This window comes from Plecotus auritus, assembly GCF_963455305.1.
Source record: "Plecotus auritus genome assembly, chromosome: 7".
Classification (NCBI taxonomy): Eukaryota; Metazoa; Chordata; class Mammalia; order Chiroptera; family Vespertilionidae; genus Plecotus; species Plecotus auritus.
Genome location: NC_137774.1, coordinates 73,306,625 through 73,333,032, shown reverse-complemented (window position 1 = coordinate 73,333,032; position 26,408 = coordinate 73,306,625). Strand labels below are relative to the sequence as shown.

The 26,408-nt window shown below is 43.1% G+C and overlaps 1 protein-coding gene across 10 annotated transcripts in view; it reads right to left on the bottom strand.

Annotated features, from left to right (window-relative positions):
- Positions 1 to 25,470, bottom strand: part of HMOX2 (heme oxygenase 2) — a 40,219-nt gene extending 14,749 nt beyond the window's left edge. For 8 of the 10 annotated variants that reach the window (XR_013961269.1, XR_013961270.1, XR_013961271.1 and 5 more), the window contains exon 1: positions 25,155 to 25,287. The gene's annotated coding sequence lies outside the window, so the exon portion shown is untranslated. Of the gene's footprint in view, positions 1 to 25,154 lie in introns of all 10 variants that reach the window. The other 2 variants (XR_013961268.1, XM_080681637.1) reach the window with 1 other exon arrangement.
- Between the last annotated feature and the right edge of the window lie 938 nt (positions 25,471 to 26,408).

Sequence of the window (26,408 nt, the reverse complement as noted above, 5' to 3'; positions counted from 1 at the left end):
TCCTCACATCCATAAGTGACACATTCAAGAGGCAGACTCAGTGAGCACCAAAGCCCCACTGAAACAAGTCCTGCACCATAAGCGTGTCTCCAGCGCAGCTGTTCTTCCACTATAGACACAGAGGGTCCTCACAGCCAATTGGCCTGGAGGTCAATTCCTCCCAGTGTACCAACAGCAATCAAGCCTTAACTACACCAAGACTTTGCACTCAGCCCACAAAGGGGTGTACCAAGAACGTCCTCCTCAGGTGATTGGGGAGGCTGAGCTACTGGCCCCTATAGATCACCTACCACACAAAGCCACTCCATCAACACAGGGAAGCAGCAAAATGCGGAGACAAAGAAACATGTCACGAATGAAAGAAATGGAGGAAAGCAAACTACTGGACGACATAGAGTTCAGAACCACATTTATAAGGTTACTCAAAAATCTTCTAAAAACTGCTGAGGAACTTAGTGAGACCTTTAAGGATCTTAATGAGAATGCCAAGAAAATGGAAAAGGACCAGTCAGAAATTAAGCATACACTGTCTGAAATGAAGAATATACAGAAACTCAACTGTAGATCAACGTACCCCAAGAATCAAACCAAAGATCTGAAATATGAGGAAACAAAAAACACCCAACCAGAAAAACAAAAAGAAAAAAGAATCCAAAATTATGAAGATAGTGTAAGGAGCCTCTGGGACAACTTTAAGCGTACCAACATCCGAATTTTTGGGGTGCCAGAAGAAGAGAAAGAGCAAAATATTGAGAACCTATTAGAAGAAATAATGACAGAAAATTTTCCCTACCTGGTGAAGGAAATAGACTTACAAGTCCAGGAAGCGCACAGAACCCCATACAAGAGGAATCCAAAGAGGACCACACCAAGACACATCATAATTAAAATGCCAAGGGCAAAAGACAAAGAGAGAATCTTGAAAGCAGCAAGAGAAAAACGGTTGGTTACCTACAAGGGAGTACCCATACGACTGTCAGCTGATTTCTCAACAGAAACTATGCAGGCCAGAAGGGAGTGGCAAGAAATATTCAAAGTGATGAACAGCAAGAACCTACAACTAAGATTACTCTACCCAGCAAAGCTATTATTCAGAGTTGAAGGTCAGATAAAGAGCTTCACAGACAAGAAAAAGCTAAAGGAGTTCATCACCACCAAACCAGGATTACATGAAATGCTGAAGGGTATTCTTTAAGAAGAGGAAGAAGAAGAAAAAGGTAAAGATAAAAATTATGAACAACAGAATGACATCAAATACATACCTACCAACAAGTGAATCTAAAAATCAAGTGAATAAAAAAATCTGAAGAGCAGAATGAACTGGTGAATATAATAGAATCAGGGACATAGAAAGGGAGTGGACTGACAATTCTCAGGGGGAAGGGGGTGTGAGGGGTTCGGGAAGAGATTGGACAAAAATCTTACACCTATGGATGAAGACAGTGGCGGGGGGGTAAGGGCATGGGGTGGGGTGGGGAATCAGGTGGAGGGGAGCTATGGGGGGAAAAAAAAGAGGAACACCTGTAATAATCTGAACAATAAAGATTAAAAAAAAGAAAAAACGTTGAGCTAGAAAAAGCAAGTTTCAGACTGATTGATACAGGATAATACTGTATGACAACAACAACACAAAATCAGTCCTCTGCAGGGAGCATGCCTCCATAAAAAGTTCAACACAAACTTCTCATAAGATCAGCAACTCCATAGGCCAAGGCATTAGTCAATCTAACGAGGTGGCTCCTATCTCTCACTTTGGACCCATAGGAATCTTAACATGTTTCCACTGGTCCACAAAGTGAGGTATTATTCCCAGGCTTTGTCACAATGACTGCCTAGAATCTACGCTGAGGTTGTCCCAGATAGGCCCTAGATTCTGGTGGCCAAGGGGGTGGAGGGTGCAGGTTGTGGAGAGGGAGCAAGAAACTGATAACTGCAAGAGGCTGACCCAGCCTGCACAGGCTGTGTCTATGCAGCAGCAGCTATTACTTTCTCAGAGGAAGAAGTTAATCTTTATTTTTTTAAAGTAGCAAATTAAGTACTTGTAACACTCCTCAAAACTACACTTAAAAGGCAGAAAAATAAAAGTGTCATAGTGATTATTTAGCAAAATGCCCTTAAATTGTTTTTCCAGATACTCTAGCTCTTCAATGAAGCCTCAAAGATTGAAGGGAAGAAATAACAGATCATCATGTGTGACTCTGCCTGGTCTATCTATAAAACTTCCACAGCCATACGTTTTCCTTTACCAGCCAGTCTGAACTTCCCAGGACACAGCTTCCCATGCAACAGGCGCTGACAGTAACTCAGTGTCTGTATAAGTGCCATATGTGACCATTAATTTAGAATCAAATGTAAGTCTTTGTATTTCAGTATACATCCATCTGAAAGTTTCCAGAATATGGGTTCAATAAATGTAATGGCAGACACATGCACAGAAGTTTTTTCTGCACAGCACATGCCAATGTGCTGATCAAAGGAGTTGAAGAAGTGACTAAATTGTATTTTTTAAAATAAATCTTTATTGTTCATATTATAATTGTTCTTCTTTTTTCCCCCCAGAGCTCCCCTCCACCCGGTTCCCACCCCACCCTCTGCCCTTACCTCTCCCCCACTGTCCTAATTCATAGGTGTATGATTTTTGTCCATTCTCTTCCCGCACCCCCCACACCCCTTTGCCCCCGAGAATTGTCAGTCCACTCCCTTTCTATGCCCCTGATTCTATTATATTCACCAGTTTATTCTGTTCATCAGATATTTTATTCACTTGATTTTTAGATTCACTTGTTGTTCATAATTTTTATCTTTACCTTTTTCTTCTTCCTCTTCTTAATACCTTTCAGCATTTCACATAATACTGGTTTGGTGGTGATGAACTCCCTAGCTTTTTATCTGTGAAGCTCTTTATCTGCCCTTCAATTCTGAATGATAGCTTTGCTGGGTAGAGTAATCTTGGTTGTAGTTCTTGCTATTCATCACTTTGAATATTTCTTGCCACTGCCGTCTGGCCTGCATAGATTTGTTGAGAAATCAGCTGACAGTCGTATGGGTGCTCCCTTGTAAGTGAGTAACTGTTTTTGTCTTGCTGCTTTTAATATTCTCTGTCTTTTGCTCTTGGCATTTTAATTATGATGTGTCTTGGTGTGGTCCTCTTTGGATTCCTTTTGTTTGGGGTTCTGTGCGCTTCCTGGACTTGTAAGTCTATTTCTTTCACCAGGTGGGGGAAGTTTTCTGTCATTATTTCTTCAAATAGGTTTTCAGTATCTTGCTCTCTTCTTCTGGCACCCCCATAATTTGGATGTTGGTACGCTTGAGGTTATCCCAGAGGCTCCTTACACTATCTTCAAATTTTCGAATTCTTTTTGCTTTTTGCTTTTCTGGTTGAGTGTTTTTTGCTTCTTTGTATTTCAACTCTGTGACTTGATTCTTGCGGTCCTCTAGTCTGCTGTTAGATCTCTGTATAATATTTTTTATTTCGGTCAGTGTATGTTTACTTTCTAGTTGGTCCTTTTTCATGTCCTCGAGGGTCTCGTTAAATTTATCGGCCTTTTCTAGGAAATTCTTGAAAAACCTTATAACTGGTTTTGAACTCTATATCCAGTCGGTTGCTTTCCTCCATTTCTTTCATTTGTGATCTGTTTCTTTGTCTTCGCATTTTCGCTGCTTGCCTGAGTTGGTAGAGCAGCTTCGTGTGGTAGGTGTTCTATAGGGCCCAGTGGCTCAGCCTCCCCAGTTACCTGAGGTGGACACTTTTGGTGCACCCCTTTATGGACTGTGTGTACAGCCTTGTTGTAGTTAAGTCTTGATTGTTGTTGGTATCACTGGGAGGAATTGAGCTCCAGACCAAATGGCTGTGAGAATCAGCTGTGTCTACGCTGGGAGAACTTCTGTGCTGGAGACACTCGTATGAGACAAGACTTGCAAAATTGCAAAAGCCTCTGTGCTTAGGTTGGATGGGGCGGAGTCTCAGGGCGGAGCAGACAGCCTTGGCGTCCCGTCAGCCCTGCCCTATGAGACCTCTGGGTCTTAGTGTCCCTTGGTAATCGCTGCAAGCACCTCCGAGAGAAAGCCGCCCTCGAGTTTCGCCCGCTGCCAGACAGTCCAGTTTCTTCCCGAATGAGTCTGGGTTCCCAGAAACTTGCCTGGAACTGGAGTTCAGCACAGTCAGGAGCTTCCGTCTCCCTCCCGCTTTAGAAAGCCAGCCGCGCACTCAGCCGCCCGTGCACTCAGCAGTCAGTCCTCTCTGCGCGCGCGTGCCTCCTGACCTCTGCCTTCCGCAGCTCCTGAGTCTCAGTGTGCTTTCTCTTTTCCTGACAGTCCAGTTTCTCTCCGAATGAGTCTAGGTTCCCAGAGTCTCGCCCAGGAGTGGAGTTCAGCGCAGCCGGGGGCTTCCATCTCCCTCCCACTTTAGAAAGCCAGCCGCACACTCAGCCGCCTGTGCACTCAGCAGCCCGTCCTCTCCGCGCGCTCGCGCGTCTCCATATCTCAGCCTTTTGAAGCTCCTCTGAGTCTCAATGTGCTTTCCTCTTTCCTTCTAGTTTTAGAATTTCCACTCAGCCAGCTTTCCTGTGGTTCTGGATGGTGTCCATTCTGTCTCTTAGTTGTAGTTTTGATATTGTTGTGCGAGGCAGCAGTTTAGGTGTTTACCTATGCCGCCATCTTGGTTTCTCCTAAATTGTATTTTGATCTCCAGAGCCAAACTGTGCTAGGCACCTAACAAATGTTACTTGAACTGAGCCAGCCGAGAGAGAATCCACTGGCCACGTACAGGCTAAGATGCAGCACAGGGATATGGTCAAAGCACGGGTTTTTATCAGGTACAACCCTGGTTCTTCCACATACCACTGGGTGGCCTTGGATCAGCTACTTATCCTCTCAAAGTCTGTTACTTCATCTGTAGGTATAGTAATAACTCTACAAGGTAGGTATGAGAATTAAATGAGATAAATCACTTATAAAACTGACATGTCATATGATCCTCATTAATACACTAAACTAAGTGTCACTTAAAGTTTAAACTTAACAAATGTTCCCATATACTTTAGACAAAAAAATGTAAATCCCTTTGTCTCTATGAAAAGCCTTATAAGCAATCAAATCTATATGGGGGTCACAGACTTTGAGTTGAAGGTTCATTGGGAAAAACCTGTTTTTATTCTGATAAGAAAGGAACAGAAAAACCTTGGAATTTCTAGCAAAATAAATTTTGCAAAGGACCTAAAAGAAGATGATCTTTGAAAGTGAAGTGAAGGCCCCTTCATGCTACAGAGGATTAGGATGTGAGGCGGGGCACATTATTTTGTTTCTTTAGAGTAGCTCATCACTATAAATAAAGGTTTAGGTTACTGAAAATTTTTTATTTTTTTATTTTTAATAAATCTTTATTGTTCAGATTATTACAGGTGTTCCTCTTTTTCTTTTCCCCATAGCTCCCCTCCACCTGATTCCCCACCCCACGCCCTTACCCCCCGCCACTGTCTTCATCCATAGGTGTAAGATTTTTGTCCAATCTCTTCCTGCACCCCTCAGACTCCCTTCCCCCTGAGAATTGTCAGTCCACTCCCTTTATATGTCCCTGATTCTATTATATTCACCAGTCCATTCTGTTCTTCAGATTTTTTTATTCACTTGATTTTTAGATTCACTTGTTGGTAGGTATGTATTTGATGTCATTTTGTTGTTCATAATTTTTAGCTACCTTTTTCTTCTTCTTCCTCTTCTTAAAGAATACCCTTCAGCATTTCATGTAATCCTGGTTTGGTGGTGATGAACTCCTTTAGCTTTTTCTTGTCTGTGAAGCTCTTTATCCGACCTTCAACTCTGAATGATAGCTTTGCTGGGTAGAGTAATCTTGGTTGTAGGTTCTTGCTGTTCATCACTTTGAATATTTCTTGCCACTCCCTTCTGGCCTGCATAGTTTCTGTTGAGAAATCAGCTGACAGTCGTATGGGTACTCCCTTGTAGGTAACCAACCGTTTTTCTCTTGCTGCTTTCAAGATTCTCTCTTTGTCTTTTGCCCTTGGCATTTTAATTATGATGTGTCTTGGTGTGGTCCTCTTTGGATTCCTCTTGTATGGGGTTCTGTGCGCTTCCTGGACTTGTAAGTCTATTTCCTTCACCAGGTAGGGAAAATTTTCTGTCATTATTTCTTCTAATAGGTTTTCAATATTTTGCTCTCTCTCTTCTTCTGGCACCCCAAAAATTCGGATGTTGGTACGCTTAAAGTTGTCCCAGAGGCTCCTTACACTATCTTCATAATTTTGGATTCTTTTTTCTTTTTGTTTTTCTGGTTGGGTGTTTTTTGTTTCCTCATATTTCAGACCTTTGGTTTAATTCTTGGGGTACGTTGATCTACAGTTGAATTTCTGTATATTCTTTATTTCAGACAGTGTATGCTTAATTTCTGACTGGTCCTTTTCCATTTTCTTGGCATTCTCATTAAGATCCTAAAGGTCTCACTAAGTTTCTCAGCGGTTTTTAGAAGATTCTTGAGTAACCTTATAAATGTGGTTCTGAACTCTATGTCGTCCAGTAGTTTGCTTTCCTCCATTTCTTTCATTCGTGACATGTTTCTTTGTCTCCGCATTTTGCTGCTTCCCTGTGTTGATGGAGTGGCTTTGTGTGGTAGGTGATCTATAGGGGCCAGTAGCTCAGCCTCCCCAATCACCTGAGGAGGACGTTCTTGGTACACCCCTTTGTGGGCTGAGTGCAAAGTCTTGGTGTAGTTAAGGCTTGATTGCTGTTGGTACACTGGGAGGAATTGACCTCCAGGCCAATTGGCTGTGAGGACCCTCTGTGTCTATAGTGGAAGAACAGCTGCGCTGGAGACACGCTTATGGTGCAGGACTTGTTTCAGTGGGGCTTTGGTGCTCACTGAGTCTGCCTCTTGAATGTGTCACTTATGGATGTGAGGAGTTGAAATCCGGTGTCTCACACTGACCACTAGGTACACTGGCTTCTGGATCTCCAATGGGGTGCAGGTCAGCTACTGTCTGAGGCCACCCAGCAGGAGCTACAGCAAGAACTACAGTTTTTCTCCTCTTTGCTTGGGGTTTGGAGGTTTTGGAGTGTCTGACCCGGGCTGCAAGTTTTCTAGGTTAAGCTGCGATAGGGCAGGCCATTCATATGCTAAAGCCGCTGCTTGGAGCTTGGGTGGGTTTGTAGATTGTGCAGAGCGGGGTCTCAGGGCGTCACTAGGCTAGGGCGTGGCAAACAGCAATGGCTGCCAGTTAGCCAGCTCTGTGTCTCTCTGACCATGTCCCCGCGTCTCACGCTCCAGTGCAGTAAACAATTATTCCTGCGCGCAGCCCTGCAAGCAAGCCACTTTCACTTTCCGACCTATGGCAGACAGTCCAGCTTCTCACCGTAGGAGTTTGGGTCTCCCACGTCTCCCCAGAAACTGGAGTTCAGAGTAATCGGGAGCTTATTTCCCTTTGGGTTGAAAAAAGCAGTGCTCCCAGTCGCCTGCCGCCATCCCGATTCGCGTGCCTCCGTACCTCAGCTTTTCAGCACTTGTGCACGTCTCAATGCTCTTTTCTCTTTCCTTCTAGTTGTAGAACTTCCACTCAGCCAGCTTTCCCATGGTTCTGGGTGATAGATGTTTTGTCTTTTAGTTGTAGTTTTGAAATTGTTGTGTGAGGCAGCAGTTTAGGTGTTTACCTACACTGCCATCTTGGATCTTCCTCTAGGTAACTGAAAATTTTACTGTGGTAAATGTGATTTGTATTTGTATCTCATAACAATCAATCCCAATCCAGAAATTCTCAGCTGGGGCCATTTTGCCACCCAGGGGACATTTGGCAAAGTCTGGTTGTCACAACTGAGCAGTGGGCTGTGCTACTATTATCTAGTATGGGTAGAGGCTAGGGATACCACTCAATATCCCTCAATGCACAGAAAGCACACGCACAAGTGCACACACCCACCATCACCACCACCACCACCACCACCAATTATCCAGCCCAAAATGTCAATAGTACCAAGGTTGAGAAACCTGGCTTGCACCTCAGAAGAGCTATTCACTTAGGACCGTGGTCGGCAAACTGCGGCTCACAAGCCACATGCGTCTCTTTGGCCCCTTGAGTGTGGCTCTTCCACAAAATACCATGGCCTGGGTGAGTCTATTTTGAGGAAGTGGCGTTAGAAGAAGTTTAAGTTTAAAAAATTTGGCTCTCAAAAGAAATTTCAATCGTTGTACTGTTGCTATTTGGCTCTGTTGACTAATGAGTTTGCCGACCACTGATTAGGATAATAGGTCCATTGTTTTCAGAAGTTCCTTGTTAAAATACAGACACAAGCCTGTGCAGGATGGGGACAGCCTCTTGCAGTTACTCTGTATTGAAGTAGTTCAAAAAAGGATATGAGTCTAATACTCTTCTCATCCCTTCATCAGATAGAGAGACAAGGTGAGATTTGTTTGGGCACTATGCTTCACACCATCTGTCACACCTTTACCAAATATCCTTTACAGAGATTTTGGAGAAGACTGAATTTCCACCAGAAAACAGAAAAAGGTGGGGCAAGTTGGGGCAACTGTCCACAGATAACAACAAAAAGAGTCACAGTACCTTCCTGGGAGCAGGACTGGTTTGATTTGTATTTGAGTTGCTAGAAGGCAAAACCTTTATTAGCATTATTATTTTTAGAGAGAGCGAAAAGGAGGGAGGGAGGGGAGAGAGAGAGAGAGAGAAACATTGATGTAAGAGAGACATCAATAGGTTGCTTTCCACACACGTGCCAAACAGGGTTGGGGATCAAACCTGCAACCCAGGTACGTCATGTGACCTTGATGGAAATTGAACCTCAACCCTTCAGTCTGCAGGCCAATGCTTACCCTTTAGTTGTCACTAGAAATTGAGGTTTCTAAGACTTAAGATTTCTAATTAAGATGTTTTTAGTAATAGAAAGTATAAGGTATGGAAATACATTTTTTTTGAAGAAGTTAAAAGAATGAAGTTTATCCTAAAATAAGGTTGGTTATTTCTGAGTGAGTTAAGAAGAGACAAACTAAGAGGGACTAAGAAAGTCGTAGGTCTGTAAAGAAAGATCTTGAGGAGTTTTTCTATAAGCTGAATTAAGATTGAAATTTAATTAAATAAATGAATTTAAATATAAAAATAACCTAATTCAGAGTAAGAGTTTGGTTCTTTTTCACTCTGTTAAAAAGAAAAAAAATTTTTTATATATCTATTCTACTCCAGATAAGATTTTAATTACACAGGGCCCTGGCCAAATAGCTCAGTTGGTTAGAGCACCATCCCCATATGCCAAGGTTGCAGGTTCACTCTCCAGTCAGGGCACATACAAGAAGCAACCAATGAATGCATAAATAAGTGGAACAAAAAAAATCAATGTTTCTCTCTTTCTTTCTCTCTCTCTCTCTCTCTCTCTCTCTCTCTCTCTCTCTCTCTCTCATCAATAAAAGAACATTTTTAAAGATATTATAGACCAGCCAGTGTGGCTCAGTGGTTGAGCATTGACCTATGAACCAGGAGGTCACTGTTCGATTTCTGGTCAGGGCACACGCCAGGGTTGCAGGCTCAATCCCCCAGTAGGAAATGTGCAGGACACAGCCAATAAATGATTCTCTCTCATCATTGATGTTTCTATTCATCTCCCCCTTCCTCTCTGAAATCATAAAAACATTTTTAAAAAAGACATATTTTTTAAAAAAGGAACCAATGCATGCATAAATAATTGGAATAACAGGATCTGTGTTTCTCGCCCAGCCAGTATGGTTCAGTGGTTAGAGTGTTGGCCCACAGACCACAGGGCTACGGGTTTGATTCCCGATCAAGGGCATATACCTCAGTTGTAGGTTCCTTAATCCAGGTAGAGGCACATGCAGGAGGCAATCTCTCATGTCAATGTTTCTTTCTCCCCCTCCTGCCTCCCTCCCATGTCTCTTTCCTCCCTCACCCCCGCCTTACACTCTCTGTAAAAAAACAATGGAAAAAATATCCTCAGGTAAGGATTTAAAAGATAATAAAATAAAATTGTAAGGTCTGGGGCTGGGAAAGCAGGAACTTTACAAACTTTGCTTTCTAGCATGCTTTAGCCTGCTTGAATAATGAGGAAAATAAACTTAAGCTGTCTGACCTTGTAGGCCAGAGACTAGATATGCCCATAATTTCAATGCCATGCCAGGTGCATTTTTTAATTGGATAGAACTGTGTTGTTTTCAAGGCCAGCAGCGAGATAACCACTAAGTGCACATAGGGCTGGCTCTTTAATAAAAAGGGAAGTTCTGCTTGTAGCCTTGCTTAGAATTTGAATTCATTTTCTCTAAGCCCACCGGTGAAGCCCACCGGTGAATAAAGTGTGACTCCCCCGGCCTGTGCTTTCAGACCACGGGACCTCACCCGAGAGCTTTCAATAAACGCGATTTTTCACTTTTAACCTGCTTGTCTTGGTCAACTTATTGGTTTTGGTCGGGTTAAGTCTTACATCTCTGATTAAACCTTACAAAAATAAGAACAAAATTTTTTTTAAAAAATCGATGTTTCTCTTTCAAAAAAAATTAAACAAAAATTGAGGGGCACACTTAAAACAACTGAACCTGAGTATCAGAATGTGGCACTCACTAGTGGATAAAGTTCATTCTGTTTTTGCAAAAATGACCCCTCATTGTGGACTTTTGCTATCCTCATGTCCCTGTAACATTGCAACAATCTACTCCTTAATCAGAGAAATTAAGATGAATAAACAATGGCTGGAAATTAAATGAATAGTCGGGGCAATGGGAAACTCAAGATGGCCATTTGGTTCTTCCCAGCTCCTTGGCATTTTTCAGGTTTTGCATTCCTTCATCTACCATAGTACATTTTAGCTGGACTTCATTCAACTGCCACTTAGTATGCATTATCAGTATGTTCTTGTTGTATGTTTTTCTGGATGAGTTGAAGCTTTCATTTGCCACAAGGATGATGCCCTCACAATGACAAAGAAATTATTAAAAATATATTTCCCACTTGGGATATGTCTACCAAAATCTGTAGTGATTGGGGCACCCAGTTCACTGAGCAAATCATATGAAACTTAATGGACAGCCTGGCAAACTTCTTGGAATTATGACCCTATCACCCTCAGTTATCAGGCCAGATGGAGAGAACTATTAGAAAAACTGGATTCAAGCAAAATTAAGTTGAATTACGTAGGACTGAATGAACTGATAAGGAGGGTTACAATTTTATGATTTTTTATTTGAAATACTGCTGATTTTTAAAAATCTTTTCTTTTCCAGATGTAAGTAATTTTCCTTATTTACACCTCTATAAGCAGTATTGAGGTGTTTATTTTTTCTCTATTTGATCCTGCTAGACTTTGGAAACTTTTTTTAAATATATGTATTTTTTTAATATATTCTTTTTAAAAATATATATATTTTATTGATTTTTTACAGAGAGGGATAGAGAGTTAGAAAGATCGATCAGCTGCCTCCTACACGCCCCCTACTGGGGATGTGCCCGCAACCAAGGTACATGCCCTTGACCGGAATTGAACCTGGGACCCTTCAGTCTGTAGGCGGACGCTCTATCCACTGAGCCAAACCGGTTAGGGCGACTTTGGAAACTCTTAATGAGTAAGTATTATTATTATTTTCATGGCAATATGTTTGTTTATATAAATTCAAGAAGAAAATGTTCTTTTTATAACAGGACACAATTGAACACTCTTGACAAGGCTTTGACTAGAATACCGTATTTGAAAGAACCATGCAAAGACTCCGGATGCTACCAGAAGACTCCAAGGAATTAAGATTAACTTTGGAGGCCAATAAAAGCCCCTCAGAAAAACAGCCTTGTACTTTACATGGTTCCCAGCAGTCTTTCCAGATAAGGAACCAAGGTTGCTTTCCTGGGAGATGGAAAAGGAAGAACCTCAAGACATTATGGGGAATCTTGAGAACCAGAGAAATTCACCCAAACTGAGAGGTATAGCAGGCAAATGCTGATGGCAACTATGTGGCTTGGCTTCTTAGCCCTGAGAGGCTAATTAAAGTTCAATTTAAGCAAGACTTTTATGACCTGTTATAGCACTTATGTCCTGTTATTTGTTTACATGTCTATTTTTCGTATTATAGATTATTTTTGTCTCCTCTGCCCAACACAGGGCACCCAGCTAATCAAGGTTTACTGAGTGGCTGAATGATTTCCAAAATGCAAGGTTTTCTCAAAATGAAGGTATTCTCAAAGAGCAGATAACAAAGAAGCCAGTTAAAAGTGAATCCCAGAAATAAGAAAAATGGCTGAGTAGTGAGTAAGCATTTTTTAAAATATATTTTATTGATTTTTTACAGAGAGGAAGGGAGAGGGATAGAGAGTCAGAAACATTGATGAGAGAGAAACATCGATCAGCTGCCTCCTGCACACCTCCTACTGGGGATGTGCCCGCAACCAAGGTACATGCCCTTGACCAAAATCAAACCTGGGACCTTTCAGTCCGCAGGCCGACACTCTATCCACTGAGCCAAAACGGTTAGGGCTGAGTAAGCATTTTTGAGCAACATTTTCACTACAAAAATTGCTGCTGATGAGAGTTTTGAGTGAGACTGGCCTTGTAGGGGGCTAAATAGGTGATGCTTTGTGATCAAATAACTCAAAATGTTGCATTGCATTGGTTTTTATCTTTTTAAATATATTTTATTGAATTTTTTTCCAAGAGGACGGGAGAGGGATAGTTAGAAACATCGATGCGAGAGAAACATCGATTCAGCTGCCTCCTGCACACTCCCTACAGAGGATGTGCCCGCAACCAAGGTACATGCCCTTGACCAGGATCGAACCTGGGACCCTTTCAGTCCGCAGGCGGACGCTCTACCTACTAAGCCAAACCAGTTAGGGCCATTGCATTGGTTTTTAAACTGGCTTCCTTATATTCCGCAAATACAGCTACTGAGAACACACCGTTTATTTACAGTTACTTAAAGACTTTAAAAGCCTGATTAGGAGCATAAAATGCTCCCAACACTCCCACCCCTTTTTTTAAAGAAATGGATAGGCAAAATTTTAAAGGTCAAGCAAACAAACGCTTGCCAGCACTCCTCCATCCCATGCATACACAGGCCACCTGATACTTCCAGTTGTCTGCCTCTGAAAAACCTTTATTCCCCCAGTTGGCTTTAGAGAAGGAATTCACAGTGGCAGTTCTCTTCTTGTTTGTTACTACTCTAGGGAAGGGGCGAACCCAAAGAAGGCAATAACTGTACAATCTCCTAACAAGCCCACATCCTGTCTCTAAGCACATTTTGGAGGAAAAACATCAAGGCATTAGGTTATCATTATCTCAAGGGAAAAAAGCAAAATGCTAGTGATCACAACTTACTGAAAAGAAAAAAAAACACAGCAGTCTGACACTGTAAAATTGAATAACGTCCTATTGCTTAAGGCAGCCCCCACAAACTACATAAATTAAAGATACATGAAGTGGGTGCTTATAATTCCCAAGAGGTCCAGAGAACTGGTCAAACATCATTGTCTCCATTAAAAATTATCAAGAAGAAATTCATGTAGCCCAGACCATCTACTAGTACTGTCAACTAAGAACATGATTAGGCAGTAATGAATAACTTTAGGGGGAGGGGAACAGTTGAACAGCTTATAGGCTAAGAAAGGCAGAGAATCACTGAGAGGTATGCTCAACCAAACCCTACACAGAAGGCCAACACATAAAGCAAGAGCAGTGAGTGGAGCACCCATGGTTAAAGTGGCAGGGGAGAGCCAGGGACTCAGGACCTCAGCTCCTCCAGCACCCCTAGTAACTCTGAGCTCAGCCTAGTTCAATGGCTATGGTCTAGGGCAGCGGTCACCAACCGGTGGTCCACAGACCACTGGTGGTCTGTGAGGTCCAAAAGGTTGGTGACAACTGGTCTAGGAGAACTAGGACACTAGCTTTGAAACTGCTTCCATTTCCTATGCATGTGCTAAGTGACCACAGCTCTAGGACACAGTCTCTTAGGCTTCTATGTCCAAAGCAGCAGAGGGAAGTTGGTCCTGGAATTAGCCCCTGTTCCCAGACCTGCCCAGGGTTTTCTAGCTGCTGGGCCAGGGCTTCATATACCCTTTCACACCTTGTTCCCAATACTCCAGCAGCTTCTTTTATGTATATACTAGAGGCCCGGTGCACAAGATTTGTGCACAGGGAGGGGGGTCCCTCAGCCCAGCCTGCACCCTCTCCAATCTGGGACCCCTCGGGGAATGTCCTGCGGGATCGGGCCTAAACCAGCAGTCAGACATCCCTCTCACAATCTGGGACTGCTGGCTCCTAACTGCTCGCCTGCCTGCCTGCCTGATTGCCCCTAACTGCTTCTACTGCCAGCCTGATCGCCCCCTAACCGCTCCCCTGCCGGCCTGATTGACGCCTATCTGCTCCCCTGCTGGCCCGATTGCCCCCAACTGCCCTCTCCTGTGGCCTAGTTGTCCCCAACTGCCCTCCCCTGCCGGCCATCTTGTGACATGAGGGCGGCCATCTTGTGATGACATGAGGGCATTGCACGAGGGTGCAAGGAACACCTAGGCTTTTATTAGTATACATATATATGTTTGTTGTTGTTGATTTCAGAGGAAGGGGGAGGGGGAGAGAGAGAAACATCAATGATGAGAGAGAATCATTGACTGGCTGCCTCCTGCACACCCCTCACTGGGGATCAAGCCTACAACCTGGGCATGTGCCCTGACCAAGAATTGAATCCCAACCTCCTGGTTCATAGATCGACTCTCAATCACCAACCCACACTGGCCAGGCCTCCAGCAGCTTCTTGAAACACATTCTGACCTTCCAAAAAGCTGTGGTTTCTGTGTCTTCAACTCACCCCACCCCCAACACTCCTTCTTAGCTCTGTATCAGCCACAACTGACTGTAAGATCTCTGAGGACATACCTGGAGCCTCACCCACACTAGTCAGTGTTTATTTGCCCTGTTCCTGGGAACCAGATTAGAACACCATGTGTATGTGGGAACATGCTGTCTTTTACATGAGCACTCATGCATGTCCCATGACAGTTGATGTTCAGTGAAAGACTGTTTGTTTACAAAGTAATCCTAGGGTTTCTGTCTCTCATCTTCCACTCAAATACCTCCTCATCTGAAAAAATGAATTCAGAGAAGTGTATTTCTGAAGATGGAAGGGTATTTGCCAGAATAGAAGAATCATTAATCTTTTTTTAGTTACAGATTCCTTTGAGAATCATATGAAGGCTTCAGACTCTCTCTCCAGGAAAATCACATATTTAAAAAAAAAAAAAAAAAAAACGTTGCCTATGCCAGTGGTCGGCAAACTCATTAGTCAACAGAGCCAAATGTCAACAGTACAACAATTGAAATTTCTTTTCTTTTTTAATTTAATAAATCTTTATTGTTCAGATTATTAAAATTATTTCTTTTTTCCCTCCATAGCTCCCCTCCACCTGGTTCCCTCCCCACCCTCTGCTCTTACCTCCCCCACACTGTCCTCATCCATAGGTGTACGATTTTTGTCCAGTCTCTTCCCACACCCTCCACACCCCGTTCCCCCCGAGAATTGTCAGTCCACTCCCTTTCTATGCCCCTGATTCTATTATATTCACCAGTTTATTCTGTTCATCAGATTTTTTATTCACTTGATTTTTAGATTCACTTGTTGATAGACATGTATTTGTTGTTCATAATTTTTATCTTTACCTTTTTCTTCTTCTTCCTCTTCTTAAAGAATACCTTTCAGCATTTCATATAATACTGGTTTGGTGGTGATGAACTCCTTTAGCTTTTTCTTATCTGTGAAGCTCTGTATCTGCCCTTCAATTCTGAATGATAGCTTTGCTGGGTACAGTAATCTTGGTTGTAGTTCTTGCTATTCATCACTTTGAATATTTATTGCCACTTCCATCAAGCCTGCATAGTTTCTGTTGAGAAATCAGCTGACAGTCGTATCGGTGCTCCCTTGTAAGTAACTAACTGTTTTTGTCTTGCTGCTTTTAATATTCTTTCTTTGTCTTTTGCTCTTGGCATTTTAATTATGATGTGTCTTGGTGTGGTCCTCTTTGGATTCCTTTTGTTTGGGGTTCTCTGCACTTCCTGGACTTGTAAGTCTATTTCTTTCACCAGGTGAGGGAAGTTTTCTGTCATTATTTCTTCAAATAGGTTTTCAGTATCTTGCTCTCTCTCTTCTTCTGGCACCCCCATAATTTGGATGTTGGTACGCTTGAGGTTGTCCCAGAGGCTCCTTACACTATCTTCAAATTTTTGGATTCTTTTTTCTTTCTGCTTTTCCGGTTTAGTGTTTTTTGCTTCTTTGTAATTCAACTCTGTTACTTGATTCTTGCGGTCCTCTAGTCTGCTGTTTGGTCTCTGTATAATATTTTTTATTTCGGTCAGTGTATGTTTACTTTCTAGTTGGTCCTTTTTCATATCTTCGAGGGTCTCATTAAATTTATCGGCCTTTTCTAGGAAATTCTTGAAAAACATTATAACCGTGGTTTTGAACTCTATATCCAGTCGGTTGCTTTCCTCCATTTCTTTCATTTGTGACCTGTTTCTTTGTCTCCGCATTTTCGCTGCTTGCCTGAGTTGGTAGAGTAGCTTTGTGTGGTAGGTGTTCTATAGGGCCCAGTGGCTCAGCCTTCCCTAGTTACCTGAGGTGGACACTTTTGGTGCACCCCTTTATGGACTGTGTGCACAGCCTTGTTGTAGTTAAGTCTTGATTGTTGTTGGTATCACTAGGAGGAATGACCTTCTCTCTCTCCCCCTCCCCCTTCCTCTGAAATCAAGGCCAATTGGCTGTGAGGATCAGCTGTCTATGCTGGGAGAACTTCTGTGCTGGAGACAACCTTATGAGACAAGACTTGCAAAATTTCAAAAGCCTCTGTGCTCAGCTTGGATGGGGCAGAGTCTCAGGGCGGAGCAGACAGCCTTGGCTTCCCGTCAGCCCTGCCCTATGAGGCCCCTGGGTCTCATGTCCCTCAGTAATCGCTGCAAGCACCTCCAAGAGAATGCCGCCCTCGAGTTTCGCCCACTGCCAGACAGTCCTGTTTCTCCCTGAATGAGTCTGGGTTCCCAGAAACTCGCCCTGAACTGGAGTTCAGAGCAGTCGGGAGCTTTTGTCTCCCTCCCGCTTTAGAAAGCCAGCCGCGCACTCAGCCGCTCGTGCACTCAGCAGTCAGTCCTCTCTGCGCGCATGCGCCTCCTGACCTCTGCCTTCCGCAGCTCCCCTGAGTCTGAGTGTGCTTTCTCTTTTCCTGACAGTCCAGATTCCCGCCGAATGGGTCTGGGTTCTCAGAGGCTCACCCGGGACTGGAGTCCAGCACAGTCTGGAGCTTCCGTCTCCCTCCCGCTTGGGAAAGCCAGCCACACACTCAGCCACCCATGCACTCGGCCGCCCGTCCTCTTCGCACGCACGTCTCCGTACTTCCGCCTTTTGAAGCTCCTCTGAGTCTCAATGTGCTTTCCTCTTTCCTTCTAGTTTTAGAATTTCCACTCAGCCAGCTTTCCTGTGGTTCTGGATGGTGTCTGTTTTGTCTTTTAGTTGTAGTTTTGATATTGTTGTGCGAGGCAACAGTTTAGGTGTTTACCTATGCCGCCATCTTGATTTCTCCCTACCCAGAAGTTTTTCTGAAATTTCTTCTGAGAGCCAAATTTTTTAAACTTAAACTTCTTCTAACACAACTTCTTCAAAACAGACTCGCCCAGGCCGTCGTATTTTGTGGAAGAGGCACACTCAAGGGGCCAAAGAGCCGCATGTGGCTCGCGAGCCGCAGTTTGCCAACCACGGGCCTATGCCATTCCAGAGCAACCACAGGCCCCTACAATTCTCCCGTGGACCCAGAATTCAGGTTAAGAATCCCTATTCTAAAATGAGAGACATTCTCTTTGTGGATAAAACCTCTGAGACCTTGCTAAAGAGAGGTATCCCCTTTCTTTGGCCTCCTCCCTTCTTTTCTCTTTCTATTCTTTTACCTAACCCCAGAGGGTTCAGTTCAAGTTCTCCTGTCTTTTCCACTTCTCATTTCTTCACTTTCCTGACCTCCCAGAATACTGAGTGTCAGAATGACAATCATAAACCTTTTAAAGTGATTTTACTGTTTCGTGTCTGCCAACTGCTAGTGAACAAGGACTATGCTGGGTTTGTTGTTGTTTTTGCACACCTCCTTAGTGCCAATACTCTGCACACCATAGAGGCAATACATGCTTGCCAAATGGGCAGATATCACTGTTTCTTTGTCCCTCTATCTTTAGATATTTGCACTTGAAAATTAACTTCTTTGAAATCTGAGCATATGCCCTGGAAAAGCCAAATGAAAAGGGCAAGAAAACATAATCTATAGCAGCTAGTCAACCCCCCCCTTTTTTTTTTAATCCTCACCTGAGCGAATATGTTTTTACTGATTTTTTTTTTTTTTTTTTTTTAGAGAAAAACATCAATGTGAGAGAGAAACATCGATATGTTGCCTCCATAGGCACCCAAATCGGGGATCAAACCCACAACCTAGGTATGTGCCCTGACCATGAATCGAACCCACAACATTTTAGTGTATGAGATGATGCTCTAACCAAATGACCCCCCCAGCCAGGTCAGTCACCCCACTTTTGACTTTGCAAACACAAAAAGTCTTACAAAACAGGACAAATATGACACTGAGCAAAGATACTTGGAAATTTTGCTGATGTTGACAGAAACCCAAGTGTGTGGTACAGAAATGGAATGTTTTAAGTTATTTTCTAGTTAGAGGGATACCTGCTATTACTAAGCAAAAAGAAGGCTTGACTCTCGTAGGAAAATACCCAAGGGAGTGAAGGTTGTTGTTGTTTTTTTAATGTATTTGAGATTCATCCTTTTTAAAAAAAATGTTTTTATTGATTTTTTTTTTTTTTTAAGAGAGAGAGGGAGGCCCAGCCAGTATGCTCAGTGGTTGAACATCTACCCAGGGAAGCAGGAGGTCATGGTTCGATTCCCAGTCAGGACACATGCCCAGGTTGTGGGCTTGATCCTCAGGAGGGGGCATGCAAAAGGCAGCTGATCAATGACTCTCTCATTAATGTCTCTCTCTCCCTCCCCACCTCTCCCTCTCCCTGCCTCTCTCTGAAATCAATAAAAACATATTTTTTTAAAAAAAGAGAGAGGGGAAGGGGAGAGAGAGGGTTGTGATAGAGGGAAACATCAATGGACTTCTTCATACACACCCCCTACTGGGGATCAAGCCTGAAACCCAGGCATGTGCCCTGACCAGTACTCAACTGGTAATTGGGACTACACTCAACCAACTGAACCACACCGGCCAGGAAGGGAATGAAGGTTTAACACTCCTTCACTGTATCTGCTTTTCTCATCTGCCTTCAAACACTATTTTAGAGCCCTCTCCCAACCCACACTCAATTTTGCTTACTGATTCTTTCCCTTCACCTGCCTGCCCTCCTCCAAATTGTCCTGGAAATAGTTCTAGGTGATAACGGTTCCTCTGCAGCAGCCTGTAGTGGTCTTGCCAGAGAGAACAGCAGGTCCAGTGTCCAAGGAAGGGGATGGCTACACTTGGGCATGTGACATGCCATATTACCAACAAACATTTATATTGTTTGCAGGCTTCAAGTAGTTCTGAGAGAGAGAGAGCACAACAATATGTTCCATAGTAGAAATACTAATTATGCAATACAGACAACAATGCTAAAGATTCAGCCTTATGTTCCAAATTAACCAGGACAGTTCTGATTCAAATATCCCTCCCCAGCAATTAATTCCTTCAGTACACCTGAATGCTGAAACTATGGGTCCCGTTGTTTGACATAAAAAATATGATCAACACAGTGACTGATGAGGCAGACCAGCCAACTAGGTTAGCTGAAAGCATGAGGGCAGATTGCTTAATCATGCTAGCACCTTCCCTCAGGCCTCAAATAATTATGGGATTGAATACAGGACAGTGAAATTTGAGTTTTCCAACACTGAGAGAGAGCTCATCAGGAGAAAGGCAGAAAGCTAGGAGTATTTACAAAAAGTCAGACATGTGGAATATAAGACACCTGTCTCTGTTATGCCATTCTTTCCCAAAGCCCTTTTAAAGTTACTGAGAACTATGACAATAATTAAGCCCATGATACTCTTGGGAAGGAAACAAATCTATATGTGTGACAAAAATTATTTCCCCCCCTAAACAGATGGAAGAGAATATCCACTTGCTTGGCCTCTTGCATACATGCTGACAGCAATTATTGTCATGCAACAATTAGCCCCTTCTTTCTTCTTCTGTTGTCCCTTTCATCATGTTTCCTATTCACTTACCTTTCTACCCTCTTGCCAGTCCATTCCCTTTTCTGTTCAGCCTGTACTTTAGACAAAGGGCCCCAAACAAGAATCACATGGGAAATTAAAAACACAGATTCCCAAACCCAAACTTACCAAAACAGAAAGATTTGGAAACGCTTCTTAAATCACTAAGCATTCAAGGCACAAAAGATTTTAAGATTAAAATATTAACCTCATTTTTCAGATACAGAAACTACAGCTCAAAGGGTTTAAATGTTTTTCTCATGGTCAAAAATATATTAGCACAGCTTTATTTTTTGGAAGAAACAAACCATTTACTTTTCACCTTCTAATACAAGTGAATATGTATTTGGATACATATATATACATACATGCAAAACAAAACTGTCTAGTGTTGAATAACTGCTTGAACAAAAATGATTACAAGCTGATTGGATTAACTGATTGATTCAATCATTTTGAAGTACAAACAAAAAGTCGGTGTATATGTACACTTTATTTTGTTTTTGTTGTTGTTAATCCTCATCCTAGGACAGTGGTCGGCAAACTCATTAGTCAACAGAGCCAAATATCAACAGTACAATTGAAATTTCTTTTGAGAGCCGAAAACCGACTTCTGCGCATGGGCCACGAAGTTTCAATCGCACTGTACGTGCGCGCCCGCACGTGGTATTTTGTGGAAGAGCCACACTCAAGGGGCCAAAGAGCCGCATGTGGCTTGCAAGCCGCAGTTTGCCGACCACTGCCCTAGGATATTTTTCCATTGATTTTTAGGGAGAGTAGAAGAGAGAGGGAAAGACAGAGACAAGCATTGAAAAACACACTGATTGGTTGCCTCCTGCACAAGCCCCGACCTACATGCCTTTGACCAGAATCAAACCCGAAACCCTTTGGTCTGCAGGCCCACCCTCTATCCACTGAGCCAAACCGGCTAGGGCGGTGTATCTGTACACTTTACACAGGATGAGATACTCAAGCATATACTTAAAAAGGAAACTTCCTCAGCATTATACCAGTCAATAGTAAAAATACATGCACTCTGATGCAATTCCTACTCCATAAACAGACTGAACAGCCCTTGGATTACTGCTAAAATATTTGCTTAAAAGAAATACAGGGAGCCCTGTGGCCACTTGCTCAGTGGTTAGAATATCAGCCAGCACACCGAAGGGTCATGGGTTCGATTCCAAGTCAGGGGCACATTCCTCAGTGGCAGGTTGCAGGTTTCCCAGCCCCAAATCAATGTATCTCTCTCACATTGATATTTCTCTCTCTCTCCCCTCTCCCCTTCCACTTCTCTAGAAATCTATGGAAATATATCCTTTGGTGAAGCTTAAAAAAGAAGGAAAGAAATACAGGGTGAGGCAAAAGTAGGTTTATAGTTGTTTGTATGAAAAATAATACAATAATTAATAAATAATAATACAAGAATAAACTTCCACATACTCACAACTTTTGCCCCACCATGTATATCACATAGAAAACTGCATGTTTGCTCAATTTACATTAAAATAACATTAAAACCTATTCACTGTTAAGAGCTTCATAAATTTAATTGCTGTTTTGAAATGCCTAGTTAAGGGTTCAGAATATTGCCTTGTAAGGTCTTGAATATAGAAGCGGTTGATATGACAACCCAGAAAGAGTTCCCAGCTCCATTTCAGTTGGCCATGGTTATAATTTAGATGCAATCCTCTGTTAAATTATCTATAGTGAACTCCATAAACTATTGTTACTCTTTTTTTTTTTAAATATATTTTATTGATTTTTTACAGAGAGGAAGGGAGAGGGATAGAGAGCTAGAAACATCGATGAGAGAGAAACATCGATCAGCTGCCTCCTGCACACCTCCCACTGGGGATGTGCCCGCAACCAAGGTACATGCCCTTGACTGGAATCGAACCCGGGACCCTTCAGTCCGCAGGCCAACGCTCTATCCACTGAGCCAAACCGGTCTCGGCATTACTCTTTTTCTTAATTATTTTTAGAGAAAGATAGGAAGAGAGGGAGATCAATTTGTTGTTCCATTTATTTATTGGAACATCCATTGGTTGATTCTTGTATGTGCCCTGACATAGGATTGAACCTGCAACCTTGACATACCAGGCCAATGCACCAACCAAATGAGCTACCCAGCAGGGCAACCACTATTGTTCTTAAATGGGGAGACACTGGTCACTCAGCAAAGATTTCTTGCAAAATATATAAATAAATGTAACTGCATATTCTTTTATATATGTAATGTGGCTAAATCAGACCATCAGTTATGGGCTGCTATATTTCACTACTGTGTCAAATTTATTAAAAATTTAAAAAGAAAATTTCTGAGAGATTCAGCTATTTTCATTAGTTGGCTTTAAAATGTCTAATACAATGGGAGACAATATCTTATGATAAATGGAGTCAATATGGAAAATAAACCATACAGTGAACAATATTACAGAGCACCTGAGTAGTCATGAGAATGAATTTTATATATATATATATATATATATATATATATATATATATTTTTTTTTTTTTAAAGATCTTGGTATTAGCAGTTATATTAACTATCCCAATAATGGCACTACTTTTCAGCAGCACAAAAATATCGAGAAATTATTCAGATTACAAGATAAAGCTTTTATCCTATGTTTTTACACAAATAATCCTAACAGATATAATTACTTAAAATCAGATAATTCACTGTGTTGAACACAAAAGGAGATGTTACCCAGATCTTTTAATTCTCCTACTGACCACTAGCAGAAAAAAGCTTTCATTAAGTCAGCTATTTTTAACCTTTTTCATCTCATAGCACACATAAACTAATTACTAAAATACCAAAAAAAATGTTTTTGCTGATCTGACAAAAAAAATAAGTATAATTTTGATTCATTCACATCAGATGGCTATAGTTGCATTGGCTGCTGTTATTTTTAAATTTGACAATTGAAGGGAAAAAAGATCAGTGCCCCTGACTAAATAATCTGGAATTGCATGTTTCAAAAATTCTTGCAGCACACCAGTGTGCCTCTTACAGCACATGGGCTGAAAATTGCTGCATTAAATGTCTATTTATAACTTTTTGCTTAACTATGGCCAATAATGTACCAGGAGGTAATTTATAGTTTTTCACCTCTTTCCTGTCAAAGGAGTTTCAAGCTAAATTTTAAAGTTTTACATTGAAATATACAACTGCAATTTTCAAAAATATCTTCCTCCTGGAGGAGTGATATTCCAGTTTTTGGTACAATCCTATTCAGAGCCCAACTGAACTCTGAAGAGTCAGCTTTTAAAAGAAAACCAGAAAGAACCAAGGTAGCCAGCCCAAAGGCCCCAGCTGTCCAGTTCTGCTTTCTAATGAGGGGTGAGCTAACTGCAGTGAATGCTTTACTTTCTGTAACTCATCTTTTCATTGACATTGGCATTTCTAGAGTAGCTCAAACTCTGGACTCTAGGACTCGTAGCATCTTACTTTATTGGCCCAAGCAGAGGTAAAGAGCAAATCAAGTCAGAAAATGGGATAATCACAGAGTTTCCTCTTCAAATCCCCAGTTAGATGAGGTTACTCAATGAGACTGTGTGTTTGCAAGGCCCCTCAAATTTTCACACCCTCACCCAAGGTTCTGGGTTGAGCACCGTATTTGAGAACTTTTTCCAATTTCACTAAGTAAACTTGTAAATGCCCAATTGAACTGTGAGCTCCTGTTAAGCTTGTGATGTTTTGTCTTGTGATGTTTCTTGAAAAAAAAAAACTAAAGAATGAAGCACAGATTTACTAAAGTGTATTCCTTATCCTTCTCCTCACAGAAGAAAAACTAAAAATTTTAATACGGGAGTTAAATCAAAACACACTGGTTAATGCCATATCAGAAATTCAAAACAGTAAGTTCCTGTTTCCTTCTATTTGGGAGGACAGTTTAAGGGGTGGGGAAAACAGTTTAAATAACCCATTTCCAATCTCTATGACTTTGTTTAGGAAAGAGCATGGGATCTGGAGGCAGCCGACCAGGTGCCATCGTCTTGGTTGTGGGATGCAGGTCAATTCCTTAACCCCAGTCTCATCACTAACCCCATTCAGAAGTAGGAAAACTATAAACTCAGAGGATTTTGGAAGTGGCTGAGAATGAGAGGGCTTCCTGAACTATCCGTGTTTATTTTCTGGTTCACAGAATCATAACCATAACACAATAAGGATGACAGACACAGGCCACAAAAACCGGTTCATCAGACCAATTTAAATGGCAAGACAGACCGACCTTGTGCAAAGACTGTGCAAGGCGGTCCTGGCAGCTCTTATGGGACAATTAATAGATCTAAAGCACTGTGCTTATGAGGTGACAGGTAAACTGCCTGCCCAAATTAACCGGCTGCCCTAGGCATTGATCCCTCCCAATTTGGCGCTCTGCACCAGGGTGGCCGCGGTCACGCATGAAGTCATAACAGTGACTCAAAGGGCCCTTCGGTCTAAGGTGAGTCACATGGAGGAAAGGCAGAGACATGGCCCGAGGTAAGCCGCCACGCCAGGCACCCATCTCCGACGCGGGGGGGGGGGGGGGGGGGGTCCGGGTCCTCGCGGGCCCAAGGTGGAAGGACGTGCGGGCTGGGAGGTCAGCAGTTGCAACCCACAGGAAACGCCAAGTCTACCAGCGGCGACCCCGGGGTCACCTCACCCTGCGCACTCGCGACGCCAGGAGGGAGGGCCCAGCGCGAACCGGCCACTAAGGCTTCTCGGCCCTCGGAAACGTCGTCTTTGAAGCGGGGTTCCCCCGCGCCCAGCCACCTCCCCGATCACCTCGCTATTGCTGTCCCCACCGGATCTTCCTCAGGCCTGCGCTGGGGACACGGCGGGCCGCGGCTGGTGGAACCCAGATCCCGAAAACCAGCGCCGGTCAAAGCCCGCGGAGGACCCGGGAAGTCCGGAAGGGTGCGGGCCACTCACCCGCCTCGGCTCCACTTGGCCAGCCGTAGGTCCGTCCGTCCGTCTGTCTGTAGCAGCCTCCGAGTCTGTCAGGAACAGTCGAGCGAGCGGAGCGCGAGGGCGGCCCGACGTGCGCACGCAGCGGGGGCGGGCCCTGCGGAGGACACGCCTCTGCAGCGGGCACGTGGCTCCGCTCTTGGTATCCAGGTCTGCCCAGGAAGTTGGGGTGTTTGTGAATGAACACTAGCACTAATAAGAGCAGGTGTTTATGAGGCCTCCTCTGGGCCACGCGCTTTTCTTGCCTGATGTCACCACCTCTTCAGGCTCATCTCGCGCTAGGCTTCATCTGTCCTTTCTGTTCTAACTGGCTTCCAGTCATTTCCTTAACCATGGGTTGGCTGCAGATTAAATAACTGGCTGGTAATGTCCAGTGTTGGCAAAGGTGTGGGAAGTTTGCAGGTTTTGTTGGAGTTATTGGGTGTCCACAAAAAAAAATTCCAAACCTAAAGAAAAGCTTAAATAGTTTATTAGAGCCAAAGATTGGGGGTTAGTCCTGGAAGCAAAATCTCAAAAGACAGAGATGATTCTCCAGGGTATAGCAATTTTGCCCTTTATTTATACACTAGAGGCCTGATGCAAAACACTCGTGCACTGAGGGTGGGGAGGGGGTCCCTCAGCCTGGCCTGCACCCTCTCACAGTCCAGGACCCCTCGGGGGATGTCCACCTGCCAGCTTATGGGAGCAGGCGTAAGCCAGCAGGTGTACATCCCCCAAGGGTCCTTAGCGCTGCTGGAGGCAGGAGAGGCTCCCACCACTGTCCCTGTGCTTGCCAGTGAGCCTGGCTTCTGGCTGAGCAGCACTTTCCTGGTTGGAGCGCACTGACCAGCAGGGGGCAACTCCTGCATTGAGCATCTGCCCCCTAGTGGCCAGTGCATGTCATGGCAACTGGACATTCTGCCATTCGGTCGATTTGCATATTAGGGTTTTATTACATAGGATAGGATTAGAACCAAAGGAGAAGACCTAAGAAAGGTTACATGAAATCCATTGGTGGAAGATTAAAGCTGTGGGAGAAAGTAAAGCGGGAAAATCTCTAGGATTGAGTAAAAAATAAAATGGAGAGATACTACTTTTACATTGATGGATGCAGGATAGTTAACATTTAACATAGTTTATAGAAGTACGCAGTTGAAAGAGAACAATGAGGAATGCTGGGGTTGTCTTCCCCCCCTGCACTAGGATGTTTAGCTTTACATTCTCACATTTTAAATATAT